Source organism: Erythrolamprus reginae, chromosome 1, assembly GCF_031021105.1.
Source record: "Erythrolamprus reginae isolate rEryReg1 chromosome 1, rEryReg1.hap1, whole genome shotgun sequence".
Taxonomy (NCBI): Eukaryota; Metazoa; Chordata; class Lepidosauria; order Squamata; family Dipsadidae; genus Erythrolamprus; species Erythrolamprus reginae.
In genome coordinates, this window is record NC_091950.1 from 415,685,108 (window position 1) to 415,709,195 (window position 24,088).

Consider the following 24,088-nt stretch of genomic DNA (forward strand, 5'->3'; position numbering starts at 1 on the left):
TCTTCTCTTTTTTCTTGTCTTTCCTTTTTCCTTCCCTTCCCTTCTCATTTTTTCTTTTCTTTTTTCTTTTCTTTTTTGGTCACTGAGAGCACGTGCACCAAGACAAATTTCTTGTGTGTCTAGTCACACTTGGCCAACAAAATTCTCTTCTATTATTCTATTTTCACACTTATGACCATTTGCAGCATCTCCATGGTCATGTGATTAAACCCCAGATGCTTGGCCACCGACTCATATTTATGACGGTTGCACCAGGGTCACACAATCACCTTTTGCAACCTTCTGACAAGCAAAGTCAATAGGGAAGCCCAGTTCACTTAGCAACCGTGGTACTAACTTAACAACCATTTTGTTTAGCAGCAGAAAGTTTGGGCTCAGTGGTGGTCATAGGTCAAGGACTGGATTCTTGAAAATGATGTCAAATGTGAACTTTCTTTAAGGCAGAGTTTATGAGTTTTGAACAACATCCTCTCGGTAGTTGTACAATTTTATCATTAAATTTGGTCTCTTCCTACCATTCTTCTGCTATGTTTGCAGTTTCTCTATAAAGATGTTTTACAGCTTGCATCATTTCTCGCCTGCCCAATTTTGGAAAAGATTCTAAGACCCACACATTGTTTTCTTAAGCCCCAGGGGTGGGGGTGTCTTAGAACCTTTTCCAAAATTGGGCAGGCCAGAAATGATGCAAGCAGGATAAAAATAAATGGAATGGCCAGTTTATTATATGGATAAATTTTGCTGTAAGCTGCCCTGAGTCTCATGGGATTGGGCGGTATATAAATAATAATAATAACAACAACAACAACAACAACAACAACAACAACAACAATAATAATTTAATAATTTAAATAATAATTTATTAGATTTGTATGCCACTCCTCTCCGAGGACTCGGAGTGGCTCACAACAATAAAACATCACATACAAATCCAATGTTTATTTATTTATTTATTTATTTTATTTATTAGATTTGTATGCCGCCCCTCTCCGTAGACTCGGGGCGGCATACAAATCTTATGTTAAAACAGTCTTTAAAAATCCCCTATTAAAAACAGTCATACAGCCGAGACACACCATATAATAATAATAATAATAATAATAATAATAATAATAATAATATGCAACGACTCTGGCATAAGCCAGTGAAAGTGGTCCCAGTGGTCCTTGGAATGCTGGGTGTATTGCCAAAAGATCTCAGTGGAATTGACAAGATCTCCATCTGTCAATTGCAAAAGGCCGCTTTACTGGGATTGGCATACATAATTCGCCGCTACATGACGCAGTCCTAGGTGCTTGGGAAGCGCCCGACTGGTGATGAAATACAAAGTCCAGCATGGTGATCTTGTTTGCCATGTTGTATTGTTAATAATAATAATAATAATAATAATAATAATAATAATAATAATAGAAAATGAGCAAGCAAAACTACTGTGGGACTTCCGACTTCAGACTGACCGAATTCTGAAGCATAACACACCAGACATTGTGATTGTGGAGAAAAAGAAAGTGTGGATCATCGACATCGCAATGCCAGGAGACAGCAGAATTGAGGAGAAGCAGCTAGAGAAATTAGTGAAATACGAAGATCTAAAAATCGAGCTGCAACGACTCTGGCATAAGCCAGTGAAAGTGGTCCCAGTGGTCTCAGCGGACATTTGAAAACCATTGGAATTGACAAAATCTCCATCTGTCAATTGCAAAAGGCCGCTCTACTGGGATCGGCAAACATAATCCGCTGCTACATCACGCAGTCCTAGGTGCTTGGGAAGCGCCCGACTGGTGATGAAATACGAAATCCAGCATAGTGATCTCGTTTGCTGTGTTGTACTGACATAATAATAATAATAATAATAATAATAATAATAATAATAATAATAATAATAAAAATAAAAAACAACTTTTCCTGTCACTTGAGATTCTGGAAGGACTGGTGTATTGTGTCTATGGTGATTCTCGATCATCCAGGTCATGGTTGTCCCAAAGGTGCTTTTTTTCAAGAGGTAACTGACTTTCTTGATTTTTCTCCTTGAAAGCGTTTCGCTCCTCATCCAAGAAGCTTCTTCAGCTCTGACTGGCTGTTGGGTGACTGCAAGGAATACAAAATCCTTCTATTCCCCTCCATTCAGTCAGAGCTGAAGAAGCTTCTTGGATGGGGAGCGAAATGTCTTCAAAGGAAAACCAGAAAGTCCAGCTACCTCTGTGAAAACTCACCTTTGGGGCCACCATACTGTGTCTCCTCTCCTTCTCTCTGTTAGCATATTCTCTGCTTCCCTACTCGAGACCGGGAGCAAATCGTAACTGCACCTGGTGCTTGAACCGCGTAAATTACAACCGGACGTGCTCTGGAGATGCCCTGGACCGTACGCTCCGACTGTGCAGCCTCCCAATCACCAATTCTTTCCACGCTGCTGGCTCTTCTGAAAAGATTGTTCATTTGCTATCCTCCCCGTGTTGCAAATGATACTCAAATGATGTCCCCTTGCTGAGGCGGGGGGGGGGGGGAGGAATGGGATGAGTTCATTATTTTCACACCGACACATCAGAGCAGAAAGAGCAATAGAGGAGAGAGGGCTGCGCTCCTTTCACACGGAGACCCGAGAAATAACCAAAAAGTGTTAGGAGAAGGAAGGAGTACTTAAGTATGTTTGCTTTCTTGAGTTACTTACAGGTGTTTATGTTTATGTCTATGTTTCTATGTTTCTATGGTCCTCGACTTAGGACCACAGTGTCAGGCTTGGAAGCCATCTTGCCTTGGATCTTCAGGCCTGCCACATTTAGTGCTGTGGGAAATTGGGATGGGGGATTGTAGGGAGCTAGGGAAATATATAGTCTCCCCAGTAGTGTGTGTGTGTGTGTGTGTGTGCGTAACATATTTTTGCTGAATTGAAAAATAAAGGGAAACTAGTATAGATCTATTTTGAGGTTGTTTCCTCTCATCAGCTAGCCAAACCTTCAGTGGGATTTGAACCTGCAGCCCCTTGCCTTGTAAGGCAGAGAATTAACCTCTAGGCCGCAGGATCTCCTCCTTTCAGTTTTGTATCAGGGAAGGGTTCTATGTTTTTTTTCCTATCGAATCACCCTGGCATACCAAATATGGGAGGAGCTTAATGCTTCCTTTTGCCTCTCGGCCTCATCCAGGGCCATATCCAAGGCAGTTAATTTTTCATAGCCAACAAACTATTCTCTGTATGTGTAACATGTTTTTGTTGGATTGAAAATGAAGGTAGACTAGTATAGATCTATTTCGAGGTTGTTTCCTCTCATCAGCTAGCCATGCCTTCAGTGGGATTTGAACCTGCAGCCTCTGCCTTATAAGGTAGAGTATTAACCTCTAGGCCGCAGGATCGCCTCCTTTCAGCTCAGGGAAGTGTTATGTTTTTATTCTGTCGAATCACCCTGGCATACATATTTACATTTACATTTACATTTATTTTATTTATTTATTTATTAGATTCAGGGCGGCTAACAACAATAATAAAACAACATATGACAAATCTAATATTTAAAATAACTAAAAACCCTTATTAAAAGCCAAACATACACACAAACGTACCATGCATAAATTGTATAGGCCTGGGGGGAAAGGAATATCTCAATTCCCCATGCCTGACGACAGAGGTGGGTTTTAAGGAGCTTACGAAAGGCAAGGAGGGTGGGGGCAATTCTGATTTCTGGGGGGAGCTGGTTCCAGAGGGTTGGGGCTGCCACGGAGAAGGCTCTTCCCCTGGGTCCCGCCAAACGACATTGTTTAGTCGACGGGACCCGGAGAAGGCCAACTCTGTGGGACCTAACTGGTTGCTGGGATTTGTGCGGCAGAAGGCGGTCCTGGAGATATTCTGGTCCGATGCCATGAAGGGCTTTATAGGTCATAACCAACATTTTGAATTTGAATTTGAATATTTATATTTATATTTATATTTATATTTATATTTATATTTATATTTATATTTATATTTATATTTATATTTATATTTATATTTATATTTATATTTATATTTATATTTATATTTATATTTATATTTATATTTATATTTATATTTATGTAATATTGCAATGCGCTCTACATGGGGCTACCCTTGAAAAGCGTTCGGAGACTACAACTGGTCCAGAATGCATTCGCACGAACTGTTATGGGTGCATCTAGGTACACCCACATCACACCAACTCTCAATCAGTCTCTGGATGCAATTCAAGGTGTTGGTTATTACCTATATAAAGCCCTACATGGCTTAGCACCTTTTACTGCAAAACTCCCAGGGATTGGCAAGGGCCCACAGAATTGGCCTTCTCCAGGTCCCGTTAGCTAAACAGTGTTGGCTGGCAGGGCTGCGGGGGAGGGCCTTCTCTGAGGTGGCTCCGGCTCTCTGGAACCAGCTATATTCTGAGATCCATACTTCCCCCACCCTATTGGCCTTCTGTAAAGCTGTAAAGACCTGGCTTTTCCGGCAGTCCTTGGGCCGTTGATCAAAAAATGTACCATCTAGATCCGGCCACAAAAGATATTCATAGTTTTAATTACGGCTTTTAAATTATCTTTTTAAACTGTTCTTTTTAGATGTTTTTCTTTGTTGTAAGCCGCCTAGAGTCCTCTAGAACAGTGTTTCCCAACCTTGGCGACTTTAAGATATTTGGACTTCAACTCCCAGAATTCCCCAGCCAGCGAATGCTGGCTGGGGAATTCTGGGAGTTGAAGTCCAGATATCTTTAAGTTGCCAAGGTTGGGAAACAATGCTCTAGGAGTTGGGCGGCATATGAATTAAACTAATAAATAAATAAAATAAATATAGTCCTAATAACATCCCTTCACTTCTCCTCTTGAAACAAACTACCTTACCCCTCCAGACTTCAAATACTACAGTTAGACAATCTACAACAATTCGCCTCTGAATTGATTTAACTGTTGTTCATAAGATCGTACACCATAACGTCCTTCCTGTTTGTGACTACTTCACCTTCAACAACAACAACACAAGAGCACGTCATAGATACAAACTAAATGTAAATTGCTTCAAACTTGACTGCAGAAAATATGACTTCAGCTACAGAGTGATCAATGCCTGGAATTCACTACCTGACTCTGTTGTTTCTTCCCCCAACCCCAAGATCTTCAACCATTATCTACTGACCTCTCCCCTTTTCTAAGAGGTTTGTAAGGGTCGTGCATAAGCGCAACATTGTGCCTACCGTCCCTGTCCTTCTGTCCTATTACCCTTTTTATCACTTCTTTATACTTTGTTATGTTAATACAAACTATAATTCTATACTTGTCTGACAAATATACAATAAAATAAATAATAAATAAATAAAATTCAAGGCCACTCGGCCCTGGACCTGGAGGGATGTAGTTGTGAGGCATCTCCAGTTGGGATGGTGCGTTGATTGGACCATGTGATGGACATCTGGGTGCTGGAGGGAGGGACTTGGACTTTCTTTTGGGGTGTGGAGAACCGAAAGTTTTCAGATTTGGGGTTTCCCAGATGTGCCAATATGACATCTCTAATAAAATAGAAAGCCTTTGACTTTTCTTTCATTAGGGGTGTTACTTGCAACCCCGATACACAGTTGAGCCCCAAATCTCTGTGGCGGAGTGAGACAGTTGTGACGTGAGCTTTGCCCTATTTTACAACCTTTCTCCCCACAATTGTGAAGGGAACCACTGTGGTTGTTTAAGTTTGCTTGTCAGGAAGTCGCAAAAGGGATCACACACTGCAACCGACATAAATATGACTTAGTTGCCAAACGTCCGAATTCTGATCACGTGATCATGAGGATGCTGCAAAGGTCATAAGCGTGAAAACATAAGTTGCTTTTCTTAGTGCCGCTAAATGAGTGGTTGTAACTCGAGGACTTCCCGTATAATGCAGTAAAGGCAGGAATTAATTAATCTAATGAATTAATGAATAAGTTGGGATCCTTGTCCAGGCTTGTATTGTGTTTCCATTCTGTTCTGCCTCCATTTGTCTTGCGCTGTTGTCCAGGTTTCTGGTTTTGTTTCGCCTTCTGAAAAAGCGAGTCGTGTTCTCGATCAGAGACAGAGGTGTAATGCAATGTAATCCTAGCTCCCCCCATATAAATCATTGGCTTGTCTTAGGATCACATGTCCCATGCTTCCCAACAGCCAGGCTGGCTGAGAATTCTTGGAGTTGCAGCCGGCGTAACTTGGGGAATATTCGATTGGTGGGATCTAATGTAAAGTTTCAGGGGCTACAGCAGGGGGGTCCAACCTTGGCAAATTTAAGACTTGGGGACTTCAACTCCAAGGTCTATGCCAGTGTTTCATTCATTTATCATTTTATTGGATTTGTATGCCGCCCCTCTCCGTAGACTCGGGGTGGCTAAGAACAGTGGTAAAAACAACGTACGACAATCCAATACTAAAGAAGCTAAAAACCCTTATTTTAAAACCAATCATACATACGAACGTACCATACATAAATTGTGGAAGCCTAGGGGGAAAGAATATCTTAATTCCCCCATGCCTGACGACAGAGGTGGGTTTTAAGAAGCTTGCGAAAGGCAAGAAGGGTGGGGGCTATTCTAATCTCAGGGGGAGTTGGTTCCAGAGGGCCGGGGCCGCCACAGAGAAGGCTCTTCCCCTGGGTCCCGCCAAACAACATTGTTTAGTTGACGGGACCCGGAGAAGGCCAACTCTGTGGGACCTAATTGGTCGATGGGATTCGTGCGGCAGAAGGCGGTCCCTGAGATAATCTGGTCCAGTGCCATGAAGGGCTTTATAGGTCATAACCAACACTTTGAATTGTGACCGGAAACTGATCGGCAACCAATGCAGACTGCGGAGTGTTGGTGTAACATGGACATACCTAGGGAAGCCCATGATTGCTCTCGCAGCTGCATTCTGCACAATCTGAAGTTTCCGAACACTTTTCAAAGGTTGCCCCATGTAGAGAGCGTTACAGTAGTCGAGCCTCGAGGTGATGAGGGCATGAGTGACTGTGAGCAGTGACTCCCGATCCAAATAGAGCCGCAACTGCATTTGCTGGCTGGGGAATTCTGGGAGTTGAAGTCCAATTATCTTCAAGTTGCCATGGTTGGGAAACACTGGTCTGTGCTATCTGGGGAATTCTTGGAGTTGAAGCCCACAAGTCTACAGCAGAGGTGGCATTCAGACGAGGGTTCCACTTACTGGCCACTACCACTTTGCCTTCCAGGATCGTTGCAGGTGTGTGCGGGCCAGGTGGGCATGCGCGTGCCCATCGGCATGAGATTTCACATCTGAGCATGCGCAGCAAGCGAAATCTCATGCAAGGAAGCTTTTGCACAAATGGGTGAAATCTTGCATGCAAGAGTGTCCTCGTGTGAGATTTCGCTTGCTTCTTATGCGCAGAAGCGAAATCTCATGCGCGCACATGTGTGCATGCATCAGAGTGGGGAGATGCATGCACATCTCCATTTCCACCACTGGAATTCTGATCCGAGCCATACCGGCTGCAACCCACTACTGTTGGTATTCAGCTGGTGCGTGCAAACTGTGAAATTCGGCCAAGGTCGCCAAAATGGGTAGCGATGACTGGCTGGCCACGCCTCTGAAGTGGTCTCCCGGTTGCCACTCCCTTGCCCTGCCCGCCATGTGCATCGCCGCCAGATTCTTTGCACATGAGCATCTCTTTGCCTTGCAAGTCCAATGCGATATGCATGTGCGAAGAACATTTTTAATTGATTATTTATTTATTTATTTATTTATTTATTTATTTATTTATTTATTTATTTATTGATTGATTGATTGATTGATTGATTTATTGATTGATTGGATTTGTATGCCGCCCCTCTCCGCAGACTCGGGGCGGCTAACAACAGCAATAAAACAGTATATAACAAAATCCAATACTAAAAACAGTTAAAAACCCATTATATAAAAACCAATCATACATACAGAACTTCTATAACGCCCAATCCCAAAGGACTCTGAGCGGCTAATATGGAGGTGACCGCATGGCAGCAGTTTTTTTCGCAACCTCTGATACTTTTTGGCAGTTTGTGGCCAGCCGCCACCTCTTTGCCAGCCGCTTCCCAGCAGTGGCAGCTGGCTGGGGACCGCCGGAAACTCCGGTCACCTTGCCTTCAAGACTCTGGGCCAGCCGCCCCAGAAGGTAAGTAGCCCGAACAAAGAGGCGGTGGTGGGGAAGGATGCAGGGCTACGGCCGGGACCACCAAAGGAGGGGAAACAGGGGTGACTGGTCAAAGGAGGTGGAAATCCTCCAAAATTACTACCTTTTCCTAGGGGCATAATTAGGTTACGGAGGTGGTCATGTGACTGAGTAGGCATGGGCCTGAGTGACATCACGTTGGCCACGACCACTCAGTCACATGCCGCCCCCTAGCCACGCCCACCAAACCGGTAGCCAAAATATTCGAAACCCCTCACTGGTCTGCAGCCTATGTATATCAGTCCCAGAAGTGTTCTGTGGAACTGGGAGATATTTCTAGGTGTCTTTATTATTGCATGTATGTAGTAGGAATGGACAAAAGTCTCATCTTTTTCTGCAAAGAGATTCTCATATCCGAAATAAGAATCACAAAATTAATGTGAAAAAAGGAAAAATCACAAACAGTTTCCCTTCCTGGATTTTAATGTAACTTCTAAACTTCTTAAACTTCTAAAAGAGACTCCTTCCCCACTCTACACATAATGGGAATTGTGAGAATTATCTATAGAATCTAGGCATCTAAGGCCTAGATAGATACAAAACACTCTTAGAGCAGTGTTTCCCAAACTTTTTGGAGCTGTGGCACATTTTTCATATTTTCAAAATCCTGGGGAACATTGAGCGGGGGGGGGAGGGCTAAAAAAAAGTTTGGACAAAAAAAATATATCTTCCTCCCTTTCGCTCTATTTCTCCCTCCCTCCCTCTTTCTCTCTCTTCCTTCCTTTCTTTCTCTCTCCATCCCTCTTTCTTTCTCTCTTCCTTCCTTCCTCTCTTTCTCTCTCCCTCCTTCCCTCCCTCTATGTCTTTCTCTCTCCCTCCTTCCCCCTCTCTTGCTCTCTCTCTCTTGCTTTCTTTCTCTCTCTCTTTCTCTCTCTCTGTCTCTCTTGCTATCTCTCTCTCTCTTTCTCTCTCTCTCTGTGTAAGCTTCACGGCACACCTGTGTAAGCTTCACGGCACACTGTATTAGAGTACTAAACTTCTGACCTTTTGGACAGCGGACCTTGCCAGGAAATGCAAAAAGTACAAAAACATGTTTACATCCTGTATCAGAGATGAAGAAATCCTATTTTTTAGGCCAAGAAACATTCATAAAGGCAGAACAACAACTTGATGGATTAATCTAGAGAGTTCCGAGGAACTATGATGAAATTGGATGCAAGACAACCCCATATATGGACAGGAGGAAGTGGGTGTAAACGAGACATAAAAATTCTATATAAGATGATTCTTGTAGTTACCGGTAGGTACTTTACCTTCTGAGGTTCATGGGTATTCTTCCCGTGACTTCTCGTGGTCCCTGTATGATACTGTATGATCATGCTGGAATCTTTGAAATCTTTATGTTATGTTTGATGTTTCTATGATATATATATATATATCATGTTGTTAATAAAGCTTTTTAGCTTTTATTCTCTTGGTCTGGGGAATTTTTCTTACAGGAATAGATCTCTGTGACTGTTGATCAGACTTTTTGAGTAGCTGGAGTAACCAGAGAGCAAAGTTGGTTAGAAGGAAAAAATAACTAAAACTGAATTTAATTCAATTTAAATCTAACCAATTAAAAAACCAGTTTTTTCCCGAACGCCATCACTCTATTAAACAAATAATTCCCTCAACACTGTCAGACTTTCTACTAAATCTGCACTTCTATTCTACTAGTTTTTCTCATCATTCCTTTCACCCATTTCCTCCCATGTTGACTGTATGACTGTAACTTGTTGCTTATATCCTAAGATTTTTATTAATATTGCTTCTTCATTGCTTATTTGACCCCTATGACAATCATTAAGTGTTGTACCACATGATTCTTGACAAATGTATATTTTATTTTATGTACGTTGAGAGCATATGCACCAAGACAAATTCCTTGTGTGTCCAATCACATTTGGCCAATAAAAATTCTATTCTATTCTATTCTAAAGGGAAGCTGGGTTTTTTTCTACAATATGAGTATTTCATCACATTCTGCTTTCTGTCACATTACAAACTCAATCCAGACAAGACGGAGTGGCTGTGGGTTTTGCCTCCCAAGGACAATTCCATCTGTCTGTCCATTACCCTGGGGGGGGGAATTATTGACCCCCTCAGAGAGGGTCCGCAACTTGGGCGTCCTCCTCGATCCACAGCTCACATTAGAAAAACACCTTTCAGCTGTGGTGAGGGGGGCGTTTGCCCAGGTTCGCCTGGTGCGCCAGTTGCGGCCCTATTTGGACCGGGAGTCATTGCTCACAGTCACTCATGCCCTCATCACCTCGAGGCTCAACTACTGTAACGCTCTCTACATGGGGCTACCTTTGAAAAGTGTTCGGAAACTTCAGATCGTGCAGAATGCAGCTGCGAGAGCAATTATGGGCTTCTCCAAGTATGCCCATATCACTCCAACACTCCGCAGTCTGCATTGGCTGCCGATCAGTTTCCGGTCAAAATTCAAAGTGTTGGTTATGACCTATAAAGCCCTTCATGGCACCGGACCAGAATATCTTCGGGACCGCCTCCTGCCGCACTAATCCCAGCGACCAGTTAGGTCCACAGAGTTGGCCTTCTCCAGGTCCCGTCGACTAAACAATGTCGTCTGGCGGGACCCAGGGGAAGAGCCTTCTCTGTGGGGGCCCCGACCCTCTGGAACCAGCTCCCCCCTGAGATTAGGATTGCCCCCACCCTCCCTGCCTTTCGTAAACTCCTTAAGACCCACCTTTGCTGTCAGGCATGGGGGAAATAAAACACCTCCCCCTTGCCCATGTTGTTTTGTTGATTGATTGACTGTGTGCCTGTTTTTTATATATACTGTTTTTATGAGATTATTAATTTTAAATTGTAACTAGACGGGTGGGCATTGGATTTGGTATTATGTACTGTACTGTTTTTTATTATTGTTGTGAGCCACCCCGAGTTTGCGGAGAGGGGCGGCATATAAATCCAATAAACCTAAATCCAATCCAATAAACCTAAATTGAAGCAAAGTTTTGGGGTGCCTTAAAGACTAACATAGAATAGAATTCTTTATTGGCTAAGTGTGATTGGACACACAAGAAATTTGTTTTTGGTGCATGTGCTCTCAATGTTCATAAAAGAAAAAGGTACATTTGTCAAGAATCATGAGGTACAACACTTAATGATTGTCATAGGGGTCAAATAAGCAATGAGGGAACAATCAATATTAATAAAAATCTTAAGGATACAAGCAACAAGTTACAGTCATGCAGTCATATGTTAGAGGAAATGGGTGATAGGAATGATGAGAAAAAACTAGTAGTAATAGTACTGCAGACTTAGTAAATACAGTAGTTTGACAGTGTTGAGGGAATTATTTGTTTAGCAGAGTGATGGCGTTTGGGAAAAAACTGTTCTTGTGTCTAGTTGTCTTGGTGTGCAGTGTAGGGTAGGAGTTGAAACAGTTTATGTCCAGGATATGAGGGTCAGTAAATATTTTCCCTGCCCTCTTTTTGACTCGTGCAGTACGCAGGTCCTCAATGGAAGTCAGCTTGGCAGCCATTGTTTTTTGTGCAGTTCTGATTCTCCTCTGAAGTCTGTGTCGGTCCTGTTGGGTTGCAGAACCAAACCAGACAGTTATAGAGGTGCAGATTGTAGGTGTGTCTCGGTATAGCTAGGCTATGAGACCTTTGACATACACTGAGCAGAGAATTTTAACAGAATGTGGATGTGTGGTAAAGCCAAAAAAAAAAAAGACACAGACTTAGTTATGCTCAATAAGTACTATTTACATATATACAAAATAGAAACAATCCATAACAGGCACTAAGCCATCCAATATAATAAGCACTAAGCAAATACACTCCCCCCTCAAGGCAAAGCAAAAGCGAATGAGCGTTAAAACATCATTGAAGGTAGGAGTACTGGCACCCTCCTATGGCGAACCAGCCCAAAATATTGAAAGTGATAGTACAAGAGACTACAATGGCAAACCCTAACAACCATGTACCTTGTACTAACACAGATAACAGACTAAGTGATTCCTCTATAGATGATGATTGCATACAGATTAGTCATCAGCTGAGGACTGTAATTGAGTCCAACAATGACATTCATTAAATTGTAACGGTCATCATAAAGTGAGTCATAAAATGGAAATAAACGCTGGTTTCTATTTAAAAAACAACAACACGTAACTTGTGGTTGCATAACTGGGGGGTACTACAAATAACCGTAAATGCAAGCCAGTTGCCAAGCACCCAAAATGCAGTCGTGGATTGCAGTTGTGGGTAATGTCAGAACTTCAGAACCAGGTCATACGTATCTTTTGGTGTGGGGATGGGGTGTCCATCTTAACTTTGAATAGTTGTTAAGCAACTGGTTATAAGTCAAGGACTACCTGTATTACAATTGAATGACAGAATTAGGAACTATGTGTAGCGGCTCTATTTGTCACCTCAAGATCAGGCATTATAATAGAATTAATAACAAGGACCAGACTTTCCAGTGAATCCAAAGAGACTTCTTGCATATAAACTAAAACAAATTTTGATTACTGTTCTGCCGGGCTCTCTGGTAGGAGCTTCCTGAAAATTCAAGGGTACAAATTTCAGACACACACACGTTTGAAAATTCAAAACAATGTTCATTATCACAAAATTCAAAATAAACTAAGCGCTCTTTTTGTATTGCAAAGAGCACTCGTCCCAAAACAACTGGGTAGTCTGTACAATTTCCCTTAAGCAGTCCTTAAGTACTTAGCTAGCAGCTGTGAAGAAACTTCACACCCCTTCTTCTTCCAACAAAGTGAGACACACAGGTTGCTCTGCTTTGGTTTCAAAGGCGTGAAAAATCAACAAACAAAGTCCAGAAAACAGCAACACACGATTCCTGAAGAACTGCGATCAGATACTCTTCCACAATGGGCAAACCCACACGCTGCTATTTATAGCAGCAGCCCTAATTACTGGAGCCCCACCCAAACACAGGTGGCCTCCCTTATTTCCTGTAATATGTTCTTACTTGGTCTCTTCTACGCATAATTCTGCGCTTGCGTGAGTCCAAGACGTCTTCATCCGAATCAACGGAAGATAAGGGAGATTGACTGCCTGGGCTGTGTGCCAAGCCCTCCTCTGCCGAGTCACTCCCACCTTCTTCTTCGTCCGAGGAAACTAAACTCTGAACTGATTCTGTCGGCAATAACACAGGCCTGTCACATGTTGAAGTTTCCCTTGCATCCACCTCCCCATTCCCTGGGGCAGGAGCTGGGCCAGAGCCAACCACAACAATTACTGTATTTTTTTGGAGAATAAGATGCACCTTTTCCCCCAAATAAAGAGGGTGAAAACCTGGCTGCATCCAAATGTAGCCCCTCCCTGCCTCTCAAACTGAGATTTCAAAGACTGAAAAATAATAATTATAATTATAATTATAATTATAATTATAATTATAATTATAATTATAATTATAATTATAATTATAATTATAATTATAATTATAATTATAATTATAATTATAATTATAATTATAATTATAATTATAATTATAATTATAATTATAATTATAATTATTATTATTATTATTATTATTATTATTATTATTATAATAATAATAATAATAATTATTATTATTATTATTAATTAGATTTGTATGCCGCCCCTCTCTGAAGACTCGGGGCGGCTCACAGCAATAATAAAAACGATATTACAGTAGAACAAATCTAATATTAAAAAACATATAAAACCCTATCATTATTTAAAAAACCAAACAACACATTCATACCAAACATAAAACAAAGTATAAAAGAGCCTGGGGGGAAAGGTGTCTCAACTCCGCCATGTCTGGCGGTATAAGTGAGTCTTGAGTAGTTTACGAAAGACAGGGAGGATGGGGCAATTCTAATCTCTGGGGGGAGTTGATTCCAGAGGGCCGGGGCCGCCACAGAGAAGGCTCTTCCCCTGGGGCCCGCCAAACGACATTGTTTAGTCGACGGGACCCGGAGAAGGCCCACTCTGTGGGACCTTATCGGTCGCTGGGATTCGTGCAGTAGCAGGCGGTTCCGGAGGTACTCTGGTCCAATGCCATGTAGGGCTTTAAAGCCTTTGAAACGGAGTTTCAGAAAAAACCCTCTCAAACGGAGCTTCAGGGGAAAAAAAAGCCTCTGAAAGGGAGCTTCACCGTAAGAAAATATGGTATTTAATTTGGATGTCTTCCATATGTTCATAAAGAAAATGTTATTCCAGAGAGAGAAGGATTGTGAAGATTCCCTCGGTCTCAGAATTTTAAAAAAAGGATATTATGATGCAACCTTTGGGGCTGTTTTCTGTGCTCTTCAACATTTTCATCAATGACCTGGACGAGGGAATAGAAGGGCAACTAATCAAATTCGCAGACGACACCAAGCTGGCGGGGGTAACCAACACCCTTGAAGACAGGCTCAAATTACAGAAAGACCTGGACAGACTAACACAGTGGGCCCACACCAACAAAATGATGTTCAACATCGACAAGAGCAAAGTCCTTCACCTAGGTAAAAAAAAACCTGGACACACATACAGCCTGGGAGAAACCCCTCTCAGCAGTAGCGACGGCGAAAGAGACCTCGGAGTCTTGGTGGATAATCGACTAAACATGAGCCAACAATGTGCAGCAGCAGCCAAAAAAGCCAATACAATCCTAAGCTGCATCAACAGGGGAATACACTCCAAGACCAGGGAAGTCTTAATACCACTCTACTACGCCCTGGTCAGACCACACCTGGAGTACTGTGTTCAGTCCTGGTCACCACACTTCAAAAAAGACATTGAAACTCTGGAGAAGGTGCAGAAAAGAGCAACCAAGATGATCAGGGGTCTAGAAACCAAGACTTACGAAGAGAGACTGCAGGAACTGGGCATGGATAGCCTAGAGAAAAGGAGGGCCAGAGCGGACATGATAGCAGTCTATAGGTATAAGAGGGGTTGCCACAGAGAGGAGGGGATCACTTTATTCTCCAGGGCACCAGAGGGCCGGACGAGGAACAACGGCTGGAAGCTGACCAAGGAGAGATTCAACCTGGAAATAAGGAAGAACTTCCTGACGGTCAGAACGATCAACCAGTGGAACAATCTACCAGCGGACGTTGTGAACTCCAACACTCTGGACATTTTAAAGAGGAAATTGGACTGCCATTTGGCTGGGATGCTATAGGGTTCCTGTTTAGGCAGGGGGTTGGACTTGATGACCTGCATGGTACCTTCCAACTCTAACAATCAATCAATCAATCAAACAAACAAACGTCAGAGGCTTTCATGGGGTTGGACTAAGAAGACCTCCAAGCTTCCTTCCAATTCCGTTATTTTGTTATTCATATGGCATTACCGGCAAATGTAAACGATGCATAGGCCTAGGGAAGATTTTATTATATTTATTAGATTTTTATTTTCAGCAAGGCTCCCATTAAATTTTGAGCAATGCTCCCTTGAAAGTACGGTTCAGTATTTTATATGACACAGTCCATATAACCGGGTGGACCCGTCCTTTTCATTCAAGGCCATAAAAATGAATCAGCTGAAATATCATCTCAAAAGGTTCCTTCAGGGGAATTTAGGCTTTTCCACACACTCCTGTTGAATGGCCATTGACTTCATTGGAGGAATAAAAATAGCGGCTGACGTTGAATATCATGAGAAGGATACAGGGAGTCCTTGACTTACGACCACAGGTGAGACCCAAATTTCTGTTGCTAAATGAGATATTTATTTTATTTATTTATTAAATTTGTATGCCGCCCCTCTCCGCAGACTCGGGGTGGCTCACAACAGCAACAGAAAACAATATATAATACAAATTCAATAATTAGAAAGCTAAAAACCCATAATTTAAAAACCATGCACACAACATACCATACATAAACAGTATAGGCCTGGGGAAGATATTTCAGTTCCCCCATGCCTGACGACAGAGGTGGGTTTTAAGGAGTTTGCGGAAGGCAAGGAGGGTTGGGGCAGTTCTAATCTCAGGGGGGAGCTGGTTCCAGAGGGTCGGGGCCACCACAGAGAAGGCTCTTCCCCTTGGACCTGCCAAACAACATTGTTTAGTCGACAGGACCCGGAGAAGGCCAACTCTGTGGGACCTAATCAGTCGCTGGGATTCGTGCGGCAGAAGATAGTTGACTTTGCTTGTTGGAAGGTCACAAAAGGGGATCACAGGACCCTCAGGATGCTGCAACCAGGGGTGGGCTATTGTCCGGATGGAGGGGTGTTGTGGTTAGCTCTGGCCCAGCTCCTGCCCCAAAGACTGTGGAGGTGGATGTGGGGGAAACATCCAAATGTCAGAGGCCTGTTTTGCTGCCGACAGAGTCAGCCAGTGAATTATCCCCTGAAGAAGGAAGTGTCGGTGAGATGGAAGAGGGGGGCTTGGCAGACAGCCCAGGAAGAAGCCAATCCTCATTATCTTCGTTAGATTCTGATGAGGAAACAATGATAGACGCACGCATGCGTAGAGCTATGAATAGGAGAGAACAGCTTCAAAAGTATTACAGGCGTTAAGAGAGTCCACCTGTGGTTGGGTGGGGTTCACGTAATTAGGGCTGCTGTTAAATGGGCAGCATGCCGGCCTTGCAGTGTGGAAGATTATCTGATCGTATTTGTTGGACCTTGAGACTTGCCGTTTTGGGATTTGTTCAGGACTTTGGCCAAAAATCATTGTGAGTTTTACAACAACTGAAGACTTGTGGCTGTGACGAATTTCACAGTTACTGTTTAATTAACTGGTGTTTTCTTGTCTTTGTTATCTTGCTGCATTCAAGTGAGCTTTCCCCCCCCCAAATATTTTTATTATTTTTCAAAAAGACAGACAAAGACATACAACATTAAACATTTAAGGAGCTGCCATTGCTCCGCTTGTCGTAGAAGTCTAACTAGTACAGAAATATAAAAAACTGTTATCAGATCAATGCAGAAATGCCACACGTGTAAATTACATTCTTATTGAATTTAATTCTATATTTTTAGTATTAAACTTATTAATTAAATTTCTTTATGTTTTAAGTATTATGTATTATGTACTTATACAAAGAGAAAAGGAATAAACAAAATATTAGTGATACAGAAAAAAGAAAAGATATACACTTCTAGGTTAATTATACTATATACTATTTCATTCTATCTTATAGTTCTTCAAATAGTTATATATTCTTATATATTTAATTATTAATTCTGTTTTTAAGATTCCACCAATCATATACTTTATCCCATATTTTATAAAATTCTGTTTCAGTTTGATTATTCAAACGTTTAGTCATCATGTCTAATTCTGCACAACATTCAAGTGAGCTTTGTGTTTACAAGAAATCCCTTTGAATTTAAAAAGGGAGTTTTGTTTCTATTTTGGTTATGGATAAAGAAACCATTATTGCATTTTTCCGTGTGTGTGTGTGTCTGCTTTGGCTATTATTACCTTTAACTGAAGGCCTGTGTCATAAGCCGGCTGAACAGGGGGGAACACAGTGGGGTAGCAAAAATGGAGCGCCACCCCAGAGCATTGAATTTGCACTGAATGAGGTTGAAAGAAAATGCAGGGCGTCCTGCATAAGCCACACCGACAATGTGGTAGTAAAAATTTTGGTAGCCCTTCCCTGGCTGCAACCGTCATAAATACGAGTCCGTTGCCAAAGGTCCAAATTTTATCATGTGACCATGGGGATGCTGCAATGAAAAAATGGCCCTATCACTTTTTTCTGTGTCATTGTCAGGCAGGGATTCCTCATTGCTGCCGCTACTGATGTGGTTGCGCGCACAGTTCTGGGTGACTGGCGGGCGAGTGTGCCCACCCATATGAGATTTGGCTTCTGCATGCGTGAAATTTTGCATATTTTTGGCATTTTTTTGCTGCGCGGAAGCAAAAAACCACCGAAAATCAGAGAAATCTCATGTGCGAAAGCATCCTTCCTGGGCATGCGCAGAAGCCAAATCTCACATGGGCCTGCATGCCCACCTGCCAGTCACACGGAGATGCACACGCAGCTCCATTTTCGCTACTGGTGCAATGGCGTCAAGCGTACCAGTAGGAATCCAATACTGGCTGTTGTGACTTTGAACTGTCACTAAATGAAGTGTTGTAAATCAAAGACCACCTGTATACATATGTGAGAGCGCTTCAAGAAAAGTTTCGGGAATATTCTGCCGTGTGGAATCGCAAAAAAGAAAGCAAAAATGGTTGCTTTTCTACTATCGCTGCTCACCATCCAAATTTAAACAAACAAATCAATGAACAGAGGTGTTTATTGAGATGTAAGGACGGTAGAACTTAATTCTAGGTAAAATGTTATATCAATGTGCACCCTAGGAATCCTACTTTACAGACGGAGACAGACACATACAAACACAGAGAGAGAGAGGGAGAGAAAGAGAGAGGCAAGAAGAGAAAGTTAGAAAGGAAAAGAGAAAAAAGGAAGAAAGAGATCGAGGGGAAGAAAGAGGGGAAGGGAGAGAGAGGGAGAGACAGAAAGAAAGAGGAGAAGGGAAAAAAGAAAGGGGGAGAGAAAGGAAGGGGAGAGAAAGAGGGAGAAAAATAGAGAGGAAAAAGGGGAAGAGAGGAAGAGAAATAAGAAGAAAAGAAAGGGGAAGAGAGAGGGAGAGGGAGAGAAAGAGAGAGGCAAGAAGGTTAGAAAGGAAAAGAGAAAAAAGGAAGAAAGAGATCGAGGGGAAGAAAGAGGGGAAGAGAGAGAGAGGGGAGAGAGAGAGGGAGAGACAGAAAGAAAGAAGGGAAGGAAGAAAAAGAGAGGGAGGAAAATAGAGAGGAAAAAGGGGAAGAGAGGAAGAGAAATAAGAAGAAAAGAAAAGAAAGGGGAAGGAAGAGGGAGAGAAAGAGGGGGGAAGAGAGGAAGAGAGAGAGAGAGAGAGAAGTTTAATAATGTATCTTCTGCCTTTCCTAATCATGAACTGGAGGTGAAAAATGCAATGTCGGTCCCTGTGCCCAGTGAATTATTTATTTCTCCTGCCCCTATTCCTGAAAGAACCTGTGAAATAACCAGTTAAATTTAGAAGAATTTAAGCTGAGCTCCAGTTGAGCTTTTCCCCCCCTGAACGAATGTTCCCATCATCTTCCATTTTATTCTTTTTTGTATGTGGCGATTGATAATACAATATATGCAATCACAGTTTAGCCAAACCTAAGCCCATTCTTAAGACCTGTAAATTATAGCAAAGGAGAAATAGTTTCGCTATTTAATATAAATGTGCATCAAACTAAAGACAACATCTGTCTGATATGTGTAGGGCTGCAGTGAAAAGCTGAAGTACAGGTTTTTTTTTTCCTAATTAGGGATGAAGATGTTCAACTTTGGATCAATCAGTTCAGTCAATCATAGAAACATAAAAATCAATCTATTGATCTATCAATCAATCTATTTATAGCTCTCCGCTTTGCTTAATGCTACTTAGCCAGCCACCAGTTGCTGATTCCTATCTAGGGACAATTTTATCTGTATAACACATTTTAAGATGGGGGCCAAATTCCAGAATTGTACCCAGATTTAAATTTGCTGAGTATCAGTTCCCTTCAGCAAATGTCCATGGAGATTCTCAATCATTTTTGGCCCCGAAGAAGCTTTTCAAAAAGAAACTCAACTTTCTTGAATTTTTTCCTTGACAATATTTGGTTCTCATCCAAAAGCTTCTCATCCAGAACGGAAGAATTTCTTGGATGAGAAGTGAAACTAAGAATGGAATGGAATTATTATTATTATTATTATTATTATTATTATTATTATTATTATTATTATTTAGATTTGTATGCCGCCCCTCTCCGGAATGGAATAGAATAGAATAGAATAGAATAGAATAGGAATCTGTATAGTTTGGAGGACAAAAGGGAAAGGGGGGACATGATTGAAACATTTAAATATGTTAAAGGGTTAAATAAGGTTCAGGAGGGAAGTGTTTTTAATAGGAAAGTGAACACAAGAACAAGGGGACACAATCTGAGGTTAGTTGGGGGAAAGATTAGAAATCACGTGAGAAAATATTATTTTACTAAAAGAGTAGTAGAGGCTCGGAACAAACTTCTAGCAGGCGTGGTTGGTAAATTCACAGTAGCTGAATTTAAACATGCCTGGGATAAACATAGATCCATCCTAAGATAAAATACAGGAAATAGTATAAGGGCAGACTAGATGGACCAGGAGGTCTTTTTCTGCCATCAATCTTCTATGTTTCTATGAATAGGAACAGAAATAATAGATATAATAGAAATACTAGAAATAGAACTCAATTCTTTCTTGTCCTAGTGTGATCAGGCACACAAGGAATTTGCCTTCAGTTCATATGCTCAGTATACATAAAAAGTATAAGTGAAAAATCATGATCACAGTCATCATAAAAATACATTCATAATAAATTATAAGATACAACAATTAGTGGTAGTCATAGGATACTAAATAAGCAACCAACCAACCAGGAAACTAAATAAAACAATATTAATTTGAAAGATAAGCAACAAAGTTATAGCAACAAAGCAACAGCAGCACCCATAATGCAATGTGCACAAGATGCCCCCTGCACCCCCTGCACATGCGCCAGAGACCCCTGTGACCCTCCATGCATGTGTGCATGACCCCTCTGCACTCACCAAACCCACCCCATCCTGTTTTGGGCCTAGCAGGCCTCCGTACAGCCTCCTGGGATCAAAAATGGGCCATAGTGGGAAGCACAATTCGCCCCAGAGTGCTGTTCCCGACCCCACACATGTGTGTGTGAAACCCCCCCCCCATGCATGTTTGCACCCCATGCACCCTGCCCTACGTATGCAAGGCAGATACCCAAATATCAGCTGGTCGGTGGGGGGGGGGTGCGCACATGAACGGGGTAGCCGAGCTGGGCAATGGCTCACGTGCCTGCACAGATGCCTGTGTGTGCCACCTGTGGCATGAGTGCCATAGGTTCACCATCAATGTGCTATGGTGTCATTTTTAGGGTAGAAGTTGATACAAATTAGACCCAGGATGTGAGGGGTCTGTAGATATTTTCAGAGCCCCCTTTTTGATTCGTGCAATATACAGGTATACATTTTCAAGGAAAAAGTAAAGAAATCAGTTGCCTTTTGAAAAGCAGTTTTGCAGCAAATTCTCTATAATATTTATCAATTGATTGGGACTGGTAAGTAATAAAATTTGACCTCCTGACTTGCTTCTGTTCACCCTGGCTGAAAAAATGAATATAATTAAATAATGTATCTGGCAGTGGGATTAAGTAGTGGGCTACGGGAATGATGCCGCCCTTTTTCTTTTATGATAATGATTTTTATTTTATTTTTTATTTTAATATGGTATATGAAACTCGCTATAGTCTGATATTCGTTTCTAAGTGATGTCCATTGCAACTTCAGGAGTGAAAGGCAAAGTCTACAGGCTAAATTACAATCAAACTGATTCATTGCTCCTATGTATCCACAGGAAGCTAGTCAACGAATGGTTAACACTATGGTTGCCGCTAGGTAATGGTTAACAGAATTCAAGAGGGGTTGAACTGAGTCCGTTTGTGACTGTGTAGAGACTCTAGGCTGATTCCTTGTTTGACTCCCGCTCCAGATTCTGTCACTCCTCTTCCAACAAGAATACATATTATATCTAGATCACTGGTGTCAAACTCGATTTCATTGAGGACCGCATTAGGGTAGCATTTGACCTCAAGGATGCGTGGCCAATGGGTGTAGCCATCTTAACATCTGTTTTCAACTGTGACGGCCTCCTGCAGCCCACAGCCAGTGAAAACGGAGCTCAGGGAGGTTGTGTGTAGGCTTTCCCGAACTCCGTTTTTGCTGGCGAAGGCACCGTGGGGCCAGTCCTTCGCTGTTTCCAGGCTGACCCTGTGGGGCAGATCTAAGCACCCTGCCGGCCATATCTAGATTAGATTGGATTAGATTTATTGGATTTATATGCCGCTCCTCTCCGCAGACTCGGGGCGACTCACAACAATGACAAAATCAATGACCTCTGTGATAATATTGCAAGCAACTGTGTGCTTTTTGCTGACGATGTGAAACTTTTCAACACCACTGACAACACACTCACTCTCCAAAAAGACCTTGACTTTGTTTCAGATTGGTCTAACACTTGGCAACTCCAAATATCAACCAACAAATGCTCTACCCTCCACATCGGCAAAAAGAATCCAAACCTCACATATGAACTGAATAAACAAATTCTAGCAGCCAACCCACACTCAGTAAAAGACCTTGGAATACTAATATCAAAAGACCTAAGTGCTAAAGCCCACTGCAACAATATCGCCAAAAAGGCTTCCAGAGTTGTTAACTTGATTCTACGTAGCTTCTGCTCTGGCAACCTCACACTACTGACTAGAGCCTACAAAACCTATGCCAGACCCATTCTCGAATACAGCTCATCTGTCTGGAACCCACACCACATCTCAGACATCAACACTCTCGAAAACGTCCAAAGATATTTCACCAGAAGAGCCCTTCACTCCTCCACTCGAAACAGAATACCCTACGAAAACAGACTAACTATCCTGGGTCTAGAAAGCCTAGAACTGCGGCGCTTAAAACATGATTTAAGTATTGCCCACAAGATCATATGCTGCAACGTCCTTCCGGTCAACGACTACTTCAGCTTCAACCGCAACAACACAAGAGCACTCAACAGATTCAAACTTAATATTAACCGCTCCAAACTTGACTGTAAAAAATACGACTTCAACAATCGAGTTGTCGAAGCGTGGAACTCATTACCGGACTCAATAGTGTCAACTCCCAACCCCCAACATTTCTCCCTTAAACTCTCCACAATTGACCTCTCCAGGTTCCTAAGAGGCCAGTAAGGGGCGTATATAAGTGCACTGATGTGCCTATCGTCCCCTGTCCAATTGTCTTCTCTTACCTTATCTATCTATCTATCTATCTATCTATCTATCTATCTATCTATCTATCTATCTATCTATCTATCTACATATATCTATCTATCTACATATATATACATACATATATCATATATATTCTCTCCTTATTTCTTATATCATATATATCCTCTTTTTCCTTCTATCTTTATATATATTACTTAATGCCTACTCTCTTCCATATGTATTGTATATTGGACAAAGAATAAAATAAATAAAATAAATAAAAATAAATAAAACAATACATAGTAACAAATCCAATACCCACCAATCCAATTACAATTTTAAGCTAAAAATACATAAAAAACAACCCCAGAATATTAAAAAACAAGCACACAATCAATCCAACACCAGAACAACATGGGCAAGGGGGAGATGTTTCAGTTCCCCCATGCCTGACGGCAGAGATGGGTTTTAAGGAGTTTGCGAAAGGCAAGGAGGGTGGGGGCAATCCTAATCTCAGGGGGGAGTTGGTTCCAGAGGGTCGGAGCCGCCACAGAGAAGGCTCTTCCCCTGGGTCCCGCCAGACGACATTGTTTAGTCGACGGGACCCGGAGAAGGCCAACTCTGTGGGACCGAACCGGTCGCTGGGATTCGTGCGGCAGAAGGCGGTCCCGGAGGTATTCTGGTCCGGTGCCATGAAGGGCTTTATAGGTCATAACCAACACTTGAATTGTGACCGGAAACTGATCGGCAACCAATGCAGACTGCGGAGTGTTGGAGTAATATGGGGATACTTAGAGAAGCCCATAATTGCTCTCGCAGCTGCATTCTGCACGATCTGAAGTTTCCGAACACTTTTCAAAGGTAGCCCCATGTAGAGAGCTAGCCCTCAGACCTTGAGTTTGACACCCCGATCTAGATAGTTGCTCTCTTTGGATGAAATATAATTTAACACGGAGATAACGAAGAGGAATTAGATCTAAAAATGGCACAGAAAGTTAAATTTGCTTTAATCAGAACCCTGAAATTTGGTGACCTTGGCCAACAAACAGAGGACTCAATAGAGACAATGGTCCTATTATTTCCATAACACACTTTGTGCTGTATCAAGAATCTTACAAAAGAGTTACAATGCCTTAATGCCTTGCCACCCATC

At 42.0% G+C, this 24,088-nt stretch overlaps 1 protein-coding gene across 1 annotated transcript in view; it reads left to right on the forward strand.

The window, feature by feature from the left end:
* Positions 1 to 24,088, forward strand: part of ACACA (acetyl-CoA carboxylase alpha) — a 312,028-nt gene that overhangs the window by 91,141 nt on the left and 196,799 nt on the right.